This window comes from Monopterus albus, unplaced genomic scaffold, assembly GCF_001952655.1.
Source record: "Monopterus albus unplaced genomic scaffold, M_albus_1.0 scaffold46.1, whole genome shotgun sequence".
In the NCBI taxonomy this organism is placed as follows: Eukaryota; Metazoa; Chordata; class Actinopteri; order Synbranchiformes; family Synbranchidae; genus Monopterus; species Monopterus albus.
In genome coordinates this window covers 2,400,797-2,419,461 of record NW_018127926.1, presented here as the reverse complement: position 1 = coordinate 2,419,461, position 18,665 = coordinate 2,400,797, and the positions used below count along the sequence as shown (strand labels likewise).

Here is an 18,665-nt window from a genome sequence, read left to right as displayed (position 1 = left end):
TGGGGTATATTAGGCAGCAAGTGAGCATTCAGTTCTTGAAGTTAATGTGTTGGAAGCAGGAAAAGCAGACAAATGTAAGGCTTTGACAAGGGAGAAATTGTGATGGTGAGATGATTTGGTCAGATTATCTCCCACACTGCAGGTCTTGGTTGGGTGTTCCTGCTCTGCAGTGGTTAGTACCTACAAACAGTGTCTAAGGAAGGACCACCAGCAACAGGGTCATGGACGCCCAAGGCTCACTGATGATGACGTTGACCTACTGTTGATTAAACTTTTAAATTTCATTCATCCTTTTCAAAAGATTTCACTCTGTTTAAATCTTTGTTAAAATGGTTGAAAATGAGAAATACTGTACACTGGTCTCTATGAAGAAAAACATTCAGCACTTATAGTGGTGATATCACAGCTGGAGTGGAGAAGCTGTTGAATTTGTCTAAACAAGTATCTCTAAATTGTCCTCACGACCACACTTTTCACTCCTTTTACACAAGATTTTCACAGATTGATTCTGAGCTAAAACCATGTTTCCATAAAGTTACAATAGAATACAATAAAAATGCATTCATCCGTCTTTCTGCCTGTTTCTTATGAACATGATGTCTCAGGAATGTCTTGTGGAAATTTTGTCAGATTTACCACAAAGGTCCCCTTATACCCGAGGATGATTAGATTTTGGTGGTCAAAGGTCAGGGACACTGTGACCTCGGGCCCATCACATTCTTGTGGGCACGCTATCTCAGGAACACCTTGAGGGAATTTACTCAGATTTGGCACAATCATCCACTTGGATCCAAGGACAATGTGACAAAGCAATGAGTCCTCTGTAAAAATAATCTCTAAGTGAAGACCCTGGAAAATATTTACTAGAATTACACACTGTTATAGTGATAACTTCCACTTTGCCAAAGATTACACTTTTCTGTAAGTTAATGATTTATTTATTCAATCATTTCAGTATTGAAGTTGTAACTTTAAGGTCTGTTATGTCTGTATTGTTATATACTATTTTTTGCTAAATATTATATACTACTTGCTATGTTATGCTATATGATTCTTCAATTCAATTTTATTTGTATAGCACCAGTTCACAACGACAATCATCTCAGGGCACTTTACATAGTAAGGCCTAGACCTTACAGTATTATAGGAAAAACCCGACAAATCCCCCATGAGCAAGCATTTGGCAAAAGTGGAGAGGAAAACTCCCTTTAATAGAAGAAACCTCCTACAGATCCTGGCTCTTGGTGGGCTTCCTTCTTCCTCAACCAGCTGGGGTGAGTGGATAGAGGAGACAGAAAAGAAAAGCATAAGGGCACACAAACACTGGGCAGGTTAATATTGTCAGTGACTGCTCATTAGAAGTGTAAAACTCTAGAGCCAGTGATACCTGCAAAAAAGGTACAGCGGAGAGAGAGAGAGAGAGAGAGGACACTCTACTGGAGAGAGGAGACTCAAAGTTAATGACATGTAATGGTGGCATATAAAAATAAAATCGACACGAGAGGGAAAGGTAAGAAGAGGGAGAGGAGCTTAGAGCATCATGGGAGTGCCCCAGCCTAGGTCTATAACTAAGGGATGGTACACCAAACCAAACCTATCCTAAAATGCACATAATATCATAATCAACACTACAAGGACACAAACAAAGCCATTCTGTTGTTGGTACAGGTAAATATTCTATTGCCTTGCCTTGTTGTTTCTGTGAGGTTCTCAAGTATTTTCTTGTATTTAATCTCTGTTATTTGATGTCGAACACCGATATCCACAATTTTATTCTTGCCACTGAATTATCTCACTCCTAACCACCTTGCTGTGAGCATCCACGTACTGATTATTTTGATATCATCTGGAAAGCACACATTCTTTTTATATGCTATTTTCCTATGTGGGTGTATGTATGAAATTTAAATGCAGTATTTTTGTGGGGTCCAACTTTGTGGTTATATATTATACATGGTTAACTCTAAAGCCTTGTCCTTCAGATCAAGTGCTGTAGTATAAATTTAATAAAGTCCAGCACAAGTGGCCTGTGTTGGAATTGTATCCCCATGAAATCCCTAAACACTTTTTATTAACATTCTCTGTCTGATCACCTGCTCAGTCCCAAATAAAAATCTAAAGCCCAGTGTTAACATAGTTGGCATGTCTGACTGGTATTAATAGGTGTTACCATAAGCCGGTCTGACTTTATTTGTCGGGATTCATACTGAGTTTTATATACAGTAGTTCATAATTAGCTTTTTCCACACAATGGATTATGACTCACTGACTTACTTTAATGCTAAGATTCACAGTAATGTGTGTACTGTTGGGGCGTTTGAAATTTCATACATATTGTTTTATTTTATATGGTGTAAACTAAGATCCATTGGATGTTTTGTCTTGAAGGATTCAGTTCTTACAGCAGGTGCCTTTCTTGATTATTGGATGAATAAAACTTGATTTTCTAAAAGTTGTTTTGATATCAGCATCAAATGAAGTTACTGTTGGCATCAAAACTAACAAAGGCTCGCACTTATCTTCATTCTCGGTTCGGAGGCATCTCTTACGGGCTTGTTTTTGTCTTGTTGCGGTGTTTTGTTTTTTCTTATGGCAGTAAAGTTGAAATAAATGAGTACAGTAGAAAGCAGCCCAAGGATGTCAGGGCATTCAGCTTAATCTCTTTAGATGGTGACTATAGAGTAGGAAGAGGATTCTTTAACATTAGCGAAAAGAAAAAAAAAATGTTTTACATTTCAGATCATTTGTGATTGCAGAATGTGTACCCTAGTTTTAAGTAACACATTTGGATTGGGTTGGGTTTTTTTTGTATTCCATTAATATAAAATATTTACATATTTAGGTGACTGTTTAATGGGACATGGGCTCATATAAAATGTTAAGGAAATTGCATTTATTCTTTCACTATGAGAACGAGCTGATTGTTTTTTTTAATATATTAGTTCAGTTCTGCTGTGCTGTGCTTGTGAGTTTTTCATCTAGTCAAACCAAAATTATAACATCCAATGATCATTTAGCTAATGGATGGAAACTGCTTACTTCACCTCTGGGAAATCACCAAGCAAGTAGCAAGCAAAATTAAATTCCTACCTGTCACACAAAAAGGAGGATGAGGCAAAAACAAAAATCCAGGGGGTGGGCACAGCAATTGCGGTAATTGCAGATTTCATTGTGATGCTTGTATGGAAGAACGTTTTTATATTTTTGATTACTGCAAGCAATCACTGTCTCCAAGAGCTCGTCATGAGCACCTTTAATAACAGTAATTTGTAAGTATTATGTATACTTAAAGTGCAAGTGATGGCACAGTCATATTTGACAAATGTCTCTCTTCCTGTGTACATATGTTGGACATTTACCATAATACATAATTAAACCCTTTTCCACTTTGCAGATAACCTTTAGAGACATGGAATCTTATGCTGGTTATTATCCAACACAATAGAGGAGCAGTACAGTACTGCCCATAAACACAACTTGTCAGTGTGGTGTTAATTGCCATGCTAAAGACTAGATTTAGATGCCCAGACAGATTTGGAGGATCTCTCCTCTACAGCTTCTACAGAAATTAAAATCATAATAACTGTGAGGCTTGGTGTTGCATAGCACCTGTTTAAAATGGCAAAATTCTGTTAGATGATGAGAGTGATGATTTAGAATGGGGAAGGCTTTAGAGGAGAGAGGTCCAAGATGGACTGCAGGCACTGCCCAGCAACTTTTTATCAGGTGATAATGTATTAATATATAAGATTAGATGCAGAATTTTAAATGACACAGGTGATCTGCTGACTTTATTCCACTAACATTCACTTAATCTGCCAACAATGTGACCAATTCCATGACAATATAACTACAGTAAAGGGAAATGAAACAAGTAACAAAAGTAAAATTGGATGAATAAAATATCACAGAACATTATCAATCACAGGGAACCTTAAATATGACTTGAAATCTATTTCAAATACTCGAAAATCATTAGAAATTAAATTAGTAGAAAGCTGACTTAGTCTTGCTGCAATATTCTGAGCATCAGATCCACCTGGTGTCCTAAATGGACCTGCTGTCTGCACTGCAGTTCTCACCTTCTCAGCACTGGTATTGCGTCCCTCAGGAATCCCACAGGCAGCAAACCTTTCCTTTTAATATTAGAACCATTTTTTCTTTCTCCTGTTCAACCTACCTCCTGCTTTCTGCTTCTTTTGAACTGAAGTGGATAGAAAAAATCAGTCATCTTCTTTGTCTTGGTTTGATCTGTGATGACCTCTTAAGGCTGTGTTTTTTTAGGCTATGGTCACAATACAGAGATTAGATCTAATATAAAGTCCAGGTTTCTTTGTTCACACATCCATGAAAAGATCAGATTTGAGTCACTTGGAAGGGAGAAACCTGGTTGTGTCACTTCGGCAGGTAATGTAAACTTAGCTTTAGACTAGTTTCAGTGGATTGTGCATAGGTAAAGTCTATTAGTCAACACAGGTGTAATTCATTATTTTAAACAGGTCTGTTGTTGCATTGTTTCAGGTAACCTGTCATTCCCTGCCCCCAAGCTTCAATTTGTTTTCAGTCTGAGGGAATTGATTGTCAAATGACCCTGTTGCAGTAATCCTCCAAAATGTATATTTTCAGTGTGCATCATTAAGTATTAAAAAAGTCAGAGCTAACAGTATCATGTTGTAAAGCATGGGTCAAGCCCAGCTTTCTGAAAATAACGAGGACACAAAAATAGACCTGAATTCAGACACTGCTGGGCTGTGGTGGATGGTAAAGGTGAGAGGATGTTTGCAAAGGTTTGGGAGCAGAAATGAGACAGAGGGGACTTAGAGGGGCTTTTACAGATCACTTCCCAGCCCAGCAGTTGCCTGCAAGTCAATACTAGAAGCAGGCAGCAGGCACCAAGACAGCTGAAGCTGGCCCAGGGCTGTCACACATATCTCAAATATAATGAAACTGGTCCCAGAATGACATTGTTAGTTATATGGATCGATGACACTGTTCGTTAAAATTATCCAACTTTGGTTGACTTGACTGCTGGGCAGCCATAACGAATGTCCAAAACGTCTGCATCTTGTACCTCAGCTACAACAGAAATGTAACAAGTGACTGGACTCCATTCACTCAACACATTTCTAATGAGACCCAGCAGATCTCACATCCCTTGACCAGTTTTTGACTCCTTAATACAGTATGTTTTGTTTTCCTGACTGTGTGTGAACTTTTAAACAAACCTGACACATAACATGGTACTTGGATGTAAATTATTAATTTTGTACTTTTTAAAGCTTGTATTTTACTTAATGTCTCAGTTTGTTCTATGCAAGGTAACTGAAAGATGCATGTTTTGTCTTAAGTTGAGGTTACATTGCATTTGCAGTGACTACGTTATTCATTCAGCAGTGTATGCACTTGCAGTTCTCTCAGACCTGTTGACAGTATTGGCATCATCTTCTCTTCTTTCATGATAATACAGTGTGTTCTGACTTTCTTGCTCTGTAGTTGTGCCCGGTCACTGGACATCTAAAAACCTATAGTCATGCTCTTTATACTTACGTAGTGCTGGATTTTTGTAAACAGATTAACCATTTTTAAATTCTTAGAAAACAAAGTGCCTGTATTTTTCCTATTAATTGTATTTGCTGTAACAAAAACAACCTCTAAGCTCTTACTGTAAGCTGCATTACTATTACTTGCACAGTGCACAATTTTGCCTTATATTTTTGACAGTTCAGTAGTTAAAGACCAGTTTGTCATCAACAGCAAGGAAAAAATATCAAATACTGAAAATATCTCAACTATAATAGACAAAAATAAACATAAATTTGCAAAATTTAAATTTTCTTCATACCTTTCAATATTATGTAGTGTGTAATCTATTTTGAATTATATATAGTATAAAACGTTGTCAGTAATATTAGCTTGTCTTCTGGACAGGTTTCTCTACATTTCATTTCCATTCTGTCTCAAGGGGCATTTATTATGCTGACTGATTTGTATGGTTCATGCATCAGGAAGGTATTAGAAGCTTCAAAGTAGCGGAAGCCTTTAAAGTGGGCACTGCCAGTTTCACTGAGTGGATGAATTTCCCAATTTCATTCTGACTTCACTTCGTTCTGTCTCGGAGGCAAGGAAAGTGATTCTTTTTTTGATTCTGAGAGAAGGCCTGCATTAATAATCTGAACGAGCTGTGAGTCCACATAGCCATGTTTGTCACAGGGACAGAAACTACGCCATATAGTATGAAGCTTTTGGTGTAAAATCATATTTAATCATTCTCTTTTTTGTTTTTGCATGACAAGTCAGAAGGATGACAGGCAAACTGATATGGGAGGAGGCTTGAAGGCTTATTTTAAAGAGCAGGACTGCCTTCTAATGCAGTGTGGAGGCGTTGTATTTTTGCCATAGCTTTGTGTTTTAAGCTGAAGGAGAAGTTTGAAAAGTGGTTTTGCTGAAGAGTTTCACTTTTGGAATCTTCTGTAACTGCCATTATTCCACACTAACTACAGCCTTGTGTCTCCATCAAAGTGCCAATTGGCATTTTTTAGCCATATAACATATGTAAAAGCTAAATCACTGTCACTTTAAAAACTGTCAGCATTTCTTTGCAGATGTGCTATAATAAAGATTGGATGTAGTTAAGTTTAACAGTTTTTACAGGTTATTTAACATGTAAACAACCCATGGGCAGCTTTTATTAGATCTATGATTCTTACTTAGCAGGTGCTGTCAAAGCCTGATTAAAATACAATACCATAGAGCTATGGTGGGCCATGATGGACGATTTATGTGAACAGAGAACATGCTAAATGGTGCTGATCCTAAGTGAGTCAGAAAAATGTCTTTCTGGTTGATTAATTTATGACCTGGACTTTGTAGTGATGCCAGCTCCCCTCCATCTGTCAAGCTGTCGCTGATCATCACAGTCCGTAATTCTGACTGTTAGTTTTTTTACAAGGTGACCATGCTGTAGTAGTGTGTAATTGCTCTAAAAATATAAATTTGGCACAGGTGCACAAAGTATACAAATCGGGAACCTGCTTGTAAAAGCACTGGTCAATAGTGTTGGTCAAAAACTCTGCAATGTACCTTTAAGCTGCACAGTTTGGTTAATTCTTTCTTCAGTTGAAATTTGCCCATTTGTTTCTGATTTGCAACATACATCACTGTCTACCTGGTTTTCTATTATGGATGTGTTTTGTCATTATAGCAAATATTTTTTCTTGCAAAGTTTTTAATCAATTGTACATGAATTAGTTCTTTTTGCCCAGTGGCCAGTTTTTCCATACCCTCTTCACTTCTCTGCTTTGCGCATTCTACTAAATTGCAACCACATTTAGACCCACAGGATACATTTTCAGTATTACTCCATTTGATTACGGTTGGTCTCAGTGGACACTGAAAGTAATTGACAAATTTTATGAATTCATTTTTTTATGAATTTTATATTATGAATGAGTTTTGGCTTGCAGATGACATGCCAAAGGGTTTATGAATAAAATATGGAGGGAGATTTACTTTTGAGGAAAAATTGACATGGTTTCCCAGTTTCCTTTCCACTCCTTTTCGGATGTTATTATGCCAAAATCCCAAGATACTCGATCTTCACAGTTCTGTAATGGAAAAGTAATGCAAATTCAGCCAGGTATTGACTTGCAGTGTGTTTTTGTCTCATAAATCAATATCCCATTGTTGCATGTATCTGTAAGTCTAGAGATTGTTTAGATTACCACAACAAAGCTGCATATTCATTCAAGAAAACTGAGCAAAATTGATAATATCCATTGCTGTCAAAACATAAAACCTTTCTCCATTAACTGTTAGTATACAATTGATGCTATGGTCTTTAGAGAGGCACTGAATATGCAGTAATTGACACTTTTCTCAGCTGCAGCCGGAAAGGTGTCTGTTTTTTCAGCACTAATTATGTCCTTGTAGCTGCTTCCAGATGGCTACTCATGCTTGATGGTGGCTGCTCGCTGCTCAGTCACATGTCACCGCCCCTTTTGCACTAAAACACCAAGGCTTAAGCTTGGTTATAAACAGTGTCTTGATGTCAAACCTCAGACTGAAGTACCAATCTAACTTTTGCATTTCTGTTCTCCATAAAATATGGCACTGCATTCAAAACAGATATTTTTAATAATAATATCTAAAAGTGATATTGGTAATGTCACACTAAATTGATTACAGCTCCAAATCAATAACCACGCAATGTTTTCACGTTCTAATCAAAAGATGTATTCTAAAAATATTTTATTCTTTCTCTGATTTTGCTGTTGTAATTGACATGCTGCACTAAATAAGCAGTAACTCTGTCTTTCTTCTTTCATTGTTCTTTCATGTTAGCGTTATTGTAGAATATCTGCTCTCTAACCCTAACTCGATGAAGTCTGAATCATCCTGAAATTATGCTATTTAATTAGATAATGCAAAATTTTCTCAGCAGCAACACAGTTAAAATGATGGGCTTGTGGGATTGGTCATGTAAGGTTATGGATAATTACATATATTTATGTTAGGAAGTGAAGCAAGACAACATGTGCTTGATTAGACATCAGACTGATGGATTTTTCTACTATTTCAAGAGGTTCAGAGTTGCTCTGACACGTTCAATTTAGTGAACCAAACCAGGTAATTATAGATCATTCCAGGCTCAAAGTTCAATTTCAGTTTTGGAAACTGCAGTTGAGAGAATAAAAAACTCTCCCCACAAGGTCCATTTCATAGCTTTTTGGGAGCTTTTCCTTGTGTCCCATGAGCTTCATTAGCCGATCGTTTACACAATAAGAACTTGCTGATGTTGACCCAAGAGCTGAGGTTTCAAGGTTCAAATCGAAATAAAATCACATAAAAATCTAAATCAAATCATCAAATGTTCAGGTTGTAGTCCAGCACAGAGGGAAAAGTCCTGAAAAACTGTTTGAATGTTTACATTTCATGACAACTGACTTCATCTGCTGACTCAATCTATAGCTAAAGAAAGGGCTACTAAAGGACCTTTGGCATTGTTACATTCTTGTCTCAGTGATACAGGAGATATGATGTTCAACCTGCTGAAGAAGACCTTTTACATTCTGTAGGTTGCAACATGTAGCTGTAGATCAGACTATTCCCAGCACATCTCCCTGTGGCTGGTTTGTGGTTTGTCCTTTCGGTCCGTCAGTAGGTATTCACCACCGCTGACTGGGAGCACCCCACAAGTGTTGTCATTTGGAAGATGTTGGCCTGTCCGTTTCTTTCACATCGAACCCAGAACTCCAGAAAAATGACTGTTCACTTAACATTTAATATATTCCAGACCTTGACTTGGACCACTGTTACATGATAATCAACATCATTTACTTAATCTGTGAGTGGTAATAATGTTTTGGCTTATTAATGTATACAACCTAAATTAACCTAGAGAGAAACTGTATGCAGTCTACAACTATTAAGAACATTATTTTCACAAATCATTTTGATAAGCCAATGTTAATTTCTCCTATTACGTTAATATCAACCATATAGATCAGAATCAGAATCTGCTTTATTGGCCAGGCATGTCGGACACAAGGAATTTGACTCTGGTACATTGGCTCTCAATGTGTATGTACAGATTAAGCCAAAGGTGTAGATGACCATCAGTAGTAAACAAACAATGACGGTATCATGTAGGTTCACGTTGTAAACTGTAAAATCACACTGTCAGAACAGTTCTGGCCTGTCAGTCTCCAAGTTTATGTCCTGTCATGCAGGACAGCTCTGGAGGCTCTGACTTGATCAGGAAATTTACAGTTCCTTATATGTGTGGATATAGTACCCCTGGGTACCATGATGTAAAGACACAGTCAGTCAATCTCTAGTCCCCAACAATTAAAAATCTATTTTTCTGATACCATAAATTCCCCCCATCTGAGAGCTGACATTACATATCCAGTGATGCTTTATCTTCCCCCATCTTAGACTGTCAGGTTTCTATCTAGTTGGTGCCTTTTCCTGGTTTCTTTTCAATCCATAATAATTAGGCTGATTGATGTCTGAGTGATTATGTCTAACCACTCAGATTTATGGTAGATCTGCTCCTGACAATGTAAATCATGCCTATACAATGTCAGCATGTCCCTCTACAGGATTTAGAGGAATGGGAGAACATGTAGTGTAGCAACAATAAATCATTCTTTGCAATACCTCTGTAGTCCAAGATAATGGGCTAAGCATATTAAACTCCAATATCTCCATGTTTTTTTCTGATACATTGTGTTCTATTTCCTTAATAATTATTATTTATTCATGTATGCAGAGTTATTTCAGATCAGAATCTACATATATAACAACATATCCCTGAATGAGGATTTGTTTCCGTAACTGTGAAACCACAGTGTGCCATTATAAAGTACAAAATGCACACAGCCACATAAACATATTGAGCAGTATCACGCCTCAAGGAGTGTGATTTTTCTCTTCTGTGACTTCACAGTTTATCAAAAAAATATTCTCAAACCGTTGTGGAGACCACAGATTGTCCCCTGTCTGCAGACTCAGCTGCACGTTTTGTCATTCTGTTACAAAAAAAGAACTGTTTAACATATTCACTCACTGAAAGGGTCTGGAGCTTGTTGCAAAAACCTTTTTAAAGGAAACTGAAAAGCAGTTATTTGTCAGCTTGATCAAACCATAAGCAGCCACACTCACTGAGATGCTTTTCTTTACCATGGCCGCATGACCCCGATACACCAAGAGACAAGGCGTGTCATAGATTTAAAGCCCCTATATGTTAAATTGTCCTTTTTATATAGACTGTATAAGATCAGTCTTGTGGTGTCTAACTAGTGTGAGGAGACAATGCTTTGTCACTGAATTGAAAAATAAATGGTGCAATTTGCTTTTTACCCAGTGACTCACCCTGGGTCATCTATTTCAGTGGCAGGCCATAGCATCCAAATGTTATTTCACCGTAATCTTAAGGATTTATGATTTCCATTGCACCGTGTAGAAGAATGCAACTATGGAAAGAGATGAGGATGAGTCTTTCAGTCAATGCCAAGCGCATTTCTTCAGCCATGTTCTCATGGCTGATGTCAGCAGAATGAGATTTGATCATTAGTGATACAATTTAGAAATAGTTTTGTGCAAATTGTTTGTGTCTTCAAGCAGCATTCAAATATGAAATTGATGTGTTGATATTATACATGAACAAAAACTTGCATATCACTGATAAAAGTCAGCGTTTATGTACATTAATTGTGAAATATACCAGTTTATTTAAACAAAACATTCTCTTCTGCTTGTATTTGTTTTCTGACAAAAAAAACCCATCTGATTCTTTTATTGCCTCCCCACCCACCAGCGCTACAAATCATTTTAAACCGTGTTTACTACATATACAGCAACAAAACAAATCTTCATGTAAGTGCCCTGGATACACCTGAAATTTTAGCTTTGCTTGGAAGTATATAAATAATTCATGTCTGGCTTCGTGCAGCCAAGTGTCTACAAGAAACTTCAAGTATGTTTTTTCCCCCTGATCTCTCTGACTATACATTTTAGTTTGCATCCTCAAATATAGCAGCTACTGTGAGAAGTCTTTAACAAGCTAGAGAGCTGCTCATAAATGTCAAGTACCTTGACAACCTGACAATCCAATGTACAGTAGCTATTAATTAATGCATTTTTAGAAACAGGGCCTACCTTACAGCTCGTGGACATTTTAAATAGGGTATCCCAAAACCATGAATACATTTCCATTAAATTTAGCAAACACATTTTCAGTGATGTACCAGTATGTGGTTAAAGTGTTAATAATATTAAATTATATGCACTTGATTCAGAAGGCAATGTGTACAAGGTAAGGAAATCCACATGGACACTATAGTAACACCTAATGGTAACCAGTAGGAACTGCAGCATCAGCAATCTTTTATTTCTCCTGCACCCATCTCAGCCATTAATGTGGCCTTGTAACAAAAAAAGCCAGTTTAGTGACTGGTGCTCTCTATACATTCTGTTTTAAAGGTGGCTCTGTTGTTGTTGGTGGTGGTTTTTAATTAGTTTCTGGGTTTGGAAATTGGATATATTTAAAAAAAAAAAAGTTTGCTTTTATATCAGACCATGTTCCATAGTCTTATGAAGCAATTCCAATTATGCTTTATTCTTTTTTTTTATTTAATTTTTCTTCTTCTTTTACCAGATTTAGCTCCTTTACTATGGTTTGGTCCCCAGATGTATGGCTTTGGCATTTTCTGGACATGTCTTGCTATAATTTTTATACTGTGTCTTTATGATATAGTTAAAGAGGAACAAATATAAAGATAGAACAAGGGGACAAAAACCTGCATGTCAATGGAAGATATGCAAAGAAAAAGCACAAAATGTTATCTTATCTAGATCTGATTGCAAATAAGACTACATTAGAGTCATTTTGTAAATGTTGTTTCAGCTGGTGTTTTTTGTTTTGTTTTGGTTTGGGGTTTTTTGTAGTGCTGTTCAGATAAATTATTTCACAAACAAGGACAACAATGCAAAATATGTGGCATGTGGCATGTCCGTGAACAAACATTAATAATCAAAGCAGTTAAATTTAGCCGTGAACGACCACTGTTGCCATGGAAACCAAGAAAAATTGTCTGTGCCCCACACCTGCTCAGTATAGAGTATTTATCATCTCATATCTTGTACACAAAACATACTGTATGTGAGTCTTTTCATGAATCAGTGTGAGGGGTGTAGAAAACAACAACTACACATTCCTCTCTCTCCATTTTTCTGCAGCTTCCACATAGCTCCAGATGAATGTGATATTACTTTACCAAAACTGGCACAAAGCCTGCAGATTGTCCCAGATGCACCGTCCACAACCATTTGCTAGTCTCTCTCACCACCCCCACCCTTTTTTTCTGTTTCCTCCCTTTACTTCTTTCTTACTGGCATTAAATTGTATAGTGCAGCGTAAGCAACAATTCAGTTAAGTACATATACAAGAGCTCGCCTGGCATGTTTACCGTATCACTTGCTGCTGTTGGTCAGTGTGCCACTATGAGACAGAACCTGTGATGGACCAGTAATAGGATCAGCCTGACGGCACTAAGACTACCTCAGAAATCAGATGATGAACCAGGTATTCAACTTTTCTTTAAACAATTATGGTGAATTTTCTCCAGTTGCTCATTACATGGTTGATTAAATGTCCACACAAGTGACCCTTGACCAGAGGAGCCTATTCAGCAAACATTTGATCAAAAGGAAGGAACATAGAAAATGACATCACTAGCATCATTTTTAACAGCTTGATTACTTGTCTTAGCAATACTGTTAGGTAAGTTTCTGTAAACTGAAAAAGGGCAATTGTATAGCAAAGGAATGTACCCAAGTAATGAATTAAAGCTTACTCTCCTGAGCTACCACAAGCTTTCTCCTTAGCACATCATCCTTTCTATGACAGCAGTCAGAATAATCTCCATGTAGGCGAACCAGGCAATTGCCTAGAGTGGCACTTTGGTAAGGGCGGCACATTGAGGGCCAGCTACTGAAAACGTATTGGCTATGAATTGCAGAGAAATGTTCCAAGCATACTGAACCTGCTGCCGCCTCCCCCTGCCCCACCTCTGTGCCATAAATTACTCACTGCACATTAATAACCACAGCACCTACAGTGATTTCCTATTCTTCAGAGCACTGATTCATTATCTTTTTGGATTCTTATCAAACAGGAGCTATTTCATGCTGAAGAAAACAACAGTGTGCAGTAGCTTTCTGTTACACCAGCATGCAAACAAAAAATGCTGGAGTGATTGAAGGGATGCAGCCAAAACCGTTTCATTCTAGATCAAAGTGTAAAGTCCAGTTTAGAATGTACAGTATTGTTTCTCTCAGGCTTTGATTCATGCCTTCCCTCTTATCGGTCAATACCAATAATTCATACACACTGCAGATTTAATGTATTCGCACTCTGAGGTGTAGTCCATCAGCCTTCATGCCAATGCAAAAATCCATGAATGTCCCGGTCATGCAATCTCTGTGTGTATATCTACATTTCATACTTCTGTCTTTATGCATAAATTGGCTGCATATATAAAATGTCTATGAATATTAAGCAAGTTTTCACTCATTTTCCTTGTGGAGGTTGGCTCACTAGTACACATGATTGAATTTATGTAAAGGTCTTTGAAGTTCCAGGGATAAAAAAAAAACATTTAACCCTTTTACGTATGTAGCCTAAAAACTCAGACTAATGGAAATGAATCTGAAGACATTTAATGAGAAATGGGAGTTTGAAATATCTTAAGTGGTTAGAGGGATGGTTGGATGTATTACACAATATATTTAATGAATCTACATGATTTAAAAACAACATAATGAAAACCCCAGGCCATTTGTGGTTTGATTTAATTCTCTATTTAGTACTATAGGCTCAAAATGTAGCTTAAAAAAATGACTGACAGATTTGAGCTGTAGAAGCGTCAGTTACCTTTCCCAGAAGTCTTTTCTGTGACAGTGAATGATGTTGATTGTCATCAGATAATAACTGTAGATCTGTCTCTGCCTCTGTTGCGCTGTCTTTTCCTCTCTCTTTGTTTGTCACTTTCCCATCAATAGAAACATTGTTCAAGCTCTCTGCTGAATCCAAGAATCGAGTCACTTCTGCCAGACAACAGCCCTTTGCATGCTTTGTGCACAAGGCCTCAGAAAAGTCTTACTCAGAGGGGGTTGGTGTGGACACACAAATACGTAAACACACAGTTTAATCACACACTGGCAGACAGGCTGCCCACCTTTTGTCTGTAACCTTTAACCCTCTGTTCCCAAAGCGGCGAGGAGGGTCAGGCTTCATGGTGTGACATAAGTCACTGCAGACTGTGATTTTTCCCACTTTGTACCGTCTTTTCAAACTGGTCCATTTGACTATGCCAACAAGGACCAAAAGATATTGGATTCGTCTATTTATTTTGAAATATTCCTTGTTGTCTCACACATACATACTTTCATATTTGAGTCTATATCACAGATGTACAGTAACTATTTGGAAACCTACATATAGCTGATTAAATATCTATTATAATATGGATAATGAAGTAGTGCTACCAATTTGCGTTTCTTTCAGTAGTGTAAAATATTGCATTTTGCAGCACTATACTGCATGAAGGTATTTTCTTTGTTTTCCATCCACCATATAGATTATGCTGCCTTTCAAGGAGCAACACAATATGCCGCCATGGAAAAAAATTAATCCCCCTTGGAAGTGTTCATATTTTATTGGTTTTCACAACATCACCTTTTTGAGAACCTGCTTGGAGTGTTTTGTTGTTGTCGTGTTATTGTGACAACGGCTTTATCAAAGGTTGGACCTTCCAGATACAATCATTTAAAACTCCTGGACAACACACAGGTGATTTCTGTTTAACTACAGTAGTTATGTGACCAGTTATAAGGTCTGTCCTAATAAGGGGTGGGGGGATTTTTGCAAACATTTGTAGTTTATTTGTAATGAATTTTCATCACTTTGTGGAGTTTTGTTATCACTTTAACATGCTACTTTGACATATGCACTACCAGTCTGTTTGGGCACACTTTCCCAGTTCAATTCAATGGGATTGTGTTTCCAAACTTTTGACTGGTTGTGTGTGTGTTGACTGAATTATAGAATTAACTAAATGAAATTTTTATGCATTAATTCCAAGTGCCTTTTCTTGGGAACGATGGGTTTGGAGGATGCCTTTAAACCCCTTTTGTTTAGATCTCACATGCGCACTGCAGTAGATAATAAATCCACACTAATCCACAGATCGGATGGGCTAATGACTGATGGCATCATAAATCCCAGGTCGATCAGGAGCAGCTGTCAGGCCACTAAGAGGTTAAGAGAAGGGAGGTCATATGTGGTGTTTGGTCAGACAGCGATAGGTCACTGCTCAGTGGTCTGCTCTCATCCGTGAAGTAGACCGGGCTGCGGGTCTCCGCCTCCGAGATGCACTGATCTGAGTTTGTTATTCCGCCGGACAAACAAAGCACCAGACTTCACCGGATGTTTTTAACCTGCCAGCCCGGATGAGTACCGTGTATGAAGTTAGTCTATCCTCCGGACTGGGCCGTGTGGGGGTTCTGCACGGACAAGTTTGTGGAAGTCGACGAGCGCAAATCGAAGGTAAAACGCGCCTCGGGCAGTGATGAGACATATCTGACTTTTACTGGGGTTTTCTGAAGTTTAATGTTTTGTTGGACCAGTCGACAGATGTTTTGCACTGAGAAACATCTTAAGTTGGTAAAGGAAGCAGTTTAATAAACTGATGACAACGCAGCGGCCACAATACACGATGACCTTGATCTGTGCTTAGTATTTAGATTTTTCCTGACAGTAAATGGATCATGCGTGATTATGGAGTATAACCTTTCCTGCATCGTGGCTTTAGTGTGCGTGTCCAGTGCCTGAGACAGATGTTGCCCCGTGTGCCTCACCAAACTGTATGGAATGTGAAAATAAACATACACAGCCAATTAAAATGTATGTTCAAAGCTCTCAAAGTACTGTGTTAGTACTTTATCTGTGGATCAGGTTTCCTGTGCATTTTCAGCCTTAGACTACCTTAAAGCTACTCTACCTAATTTCTTTTCAGCTTCTAGAGGCTCTAATAAAACTCAGACACACTGACAGCACCGCTCATAACCGCTCTATGCCTTTCCCGTCAAATCCCGTTCCCCAGCGCGAACGTACTGTAAACTACGGAAGCCCGGTTGCATCTGTTCAGCATCCTCCAGTCCATGAAATTTGTCAGACTGGTAGAAAACTCTGGTTACTGTCAATGACACACAAAGCACTTAAGTTACATAAAGCTCGAATTAGTACGAAATTAAAAATAATACGAATTCATTACAAAGGAAGCCTAAATCATGACCATGCTAGTTCGCTAATGATATGAATATGCACACTTTTACTTTAGATGCTAAAACATCCTGAAGGAAGAAGGTGCTAAATTTTAGTTAATGCATCTTTAATAATCAAAGAAACTGGGAGCAGGGTTGTGCAGTAGTTGCAGCGTTTAGGTTCAATCCCAGCTCCTTGTCAGCATGTTCAGTTAACCTATCTACTATCTAAAGAGTTTATCTTATCATCTGATGTCTCCATAAGGTCTTTCTGTTTGTTACACTGTTAGTTAAGAACTATGTGTTAGGCCCTATAGTTTAGTTTAAGTTTGTGGCCAATATGCAGTATATTTGTACTCATAATTTTGAAATGTTTCCTCATATAATGTTTCTCATATTTCACTTCCAAGTCATCTTCAAGTCACAGCACTTATCATGCGCCAGGTTTTTAGTGCCAGCTCATAGCTGATACATGTAGCCCAACATTCAAACATTGGTTCTGCTTGTTCAATGTTTTAACCTTGGCATTTACTCTGTGTACATTAAAAAGCTCTGCTTTGCACACGTTTTTTCCTCCTTATCAGACACATGCAGACTTTCCAATTTGCTCCTGACTTTGGCCATAAAATCTGTGAACACTGCTACCTTGTAGCCACCTGTACAAGTTTATTGTTGTGAAAATGTGGTTGAAGTTGGGACATTACATTTACAGAAATGACCAAGAATTAGCATTGTAAAGGGCTCAAGGACCAAAAGGAGTTGCATCACCAGACATGTAACATCATAAACGATTTCTCTGTTTTAGTTTTTGCATTTAAAATTTTTATTTCACTCACTGTAGCTAAAATGTTTTAACCAATAGTTGTGCTCATTTTAGTTAAAGCTCCAATACTTCGCTGATTATCACATTTCTTCCCATATACTCTTGTATACTTTACTTCAAATAAAGGAAGTTAACCTATAAGTGACATTTACTCTATATAATCTCTGCATTGCTGGGGACCTAATGATATCCTCTGGTTATTTTTGATGGCAGCTGTTGACTACTTTTTAAGGTATTAGTGATTAGCAGATTACAACAGTACTGTAATATATGTGTTTTATAATATAAAGTAATCAGTACTGTGTTAAAGGTTGGCCTAAAGAAGGAATATATTTAGACCTATGTACCTGCTTATACTACAAAAAAATAACAAATGCTGACATGAACAATGTGTGGTGCTGACTGACAGACAGAAACCCTTGGCTGGTTTTATAATGGGACTGCTGCCTGGCTGCTTGAGAGGATATATCTGCTGTGCTATGCACATGTAGTCCAGCATGTGTTGGAAAAACCCTTCTGGGGGGACACCTGTGGTTTCACAGTAGACTCTTGTTCAGTTCATTTCAGTATTGTATGTACAACTGAAGTCACAAAATAGACAGTGTAATGAGGGGGGAAGATTAGGTGGATATATTGCAGCAACATCTCAAGACATCAGCCAGGAAGTGAAAGCTTAGTTGAAAATGCCTCAGGGTTCTGTTCTAAATTATTTATATTATACATTAATGATATATGCAAGGTTTCTGATTTAGTGAAGGTGGTTTTGTTTGCTGATGACACTACCATATGGGCATCAGGTGAAAACCTACAGCAACTGTCTGGACGGGTTTCACAGGAACTTGAGAAGATAAAGAAATGGTGTGACAGCAATATACTATCTCTGAATTTGGATAAAACTAAATTTATGGTATTTGGGAATCGTAGACTAGATAATGAACTTCAATTGAAAATTGGGGGAGCTAATATAGAACGAGTATATGAAATTAAATTTCTAGGTGTCATAGTTGATGACAAA

The 18,665-nt window shown here is 37.7% G+C and overlaps 1 protein-coding gene across 11 annotated transcripts in view; it reads left to right on the top strand.

Moving 5' to 3' along the window:
- Positions 1 to 18,665, top strand: part of gramd1bb (GRAM domain containing 1Bb) — a 100,626-nt gene that overhangs the window by 5,997 nt on the left and 75,964 nt on the right. For 2 of the 11 annotated variants that reach the window (XM_020600422.1, XM_020600413.1), the window contains exon 1: positions 15,829 to 16,111. The exons of the other annotated variants lie outside the window; for them this stretch is intronic. The gene's annotated coding sequence lies outside the window, so the exon portion shown is untranslated. Of the gene's footprint in view, positions 1 to 15,828; positions 16,112 to 18,665 lie in introns of those variants that run through there. 11 annotated transcript variants of the gene reach the window in all.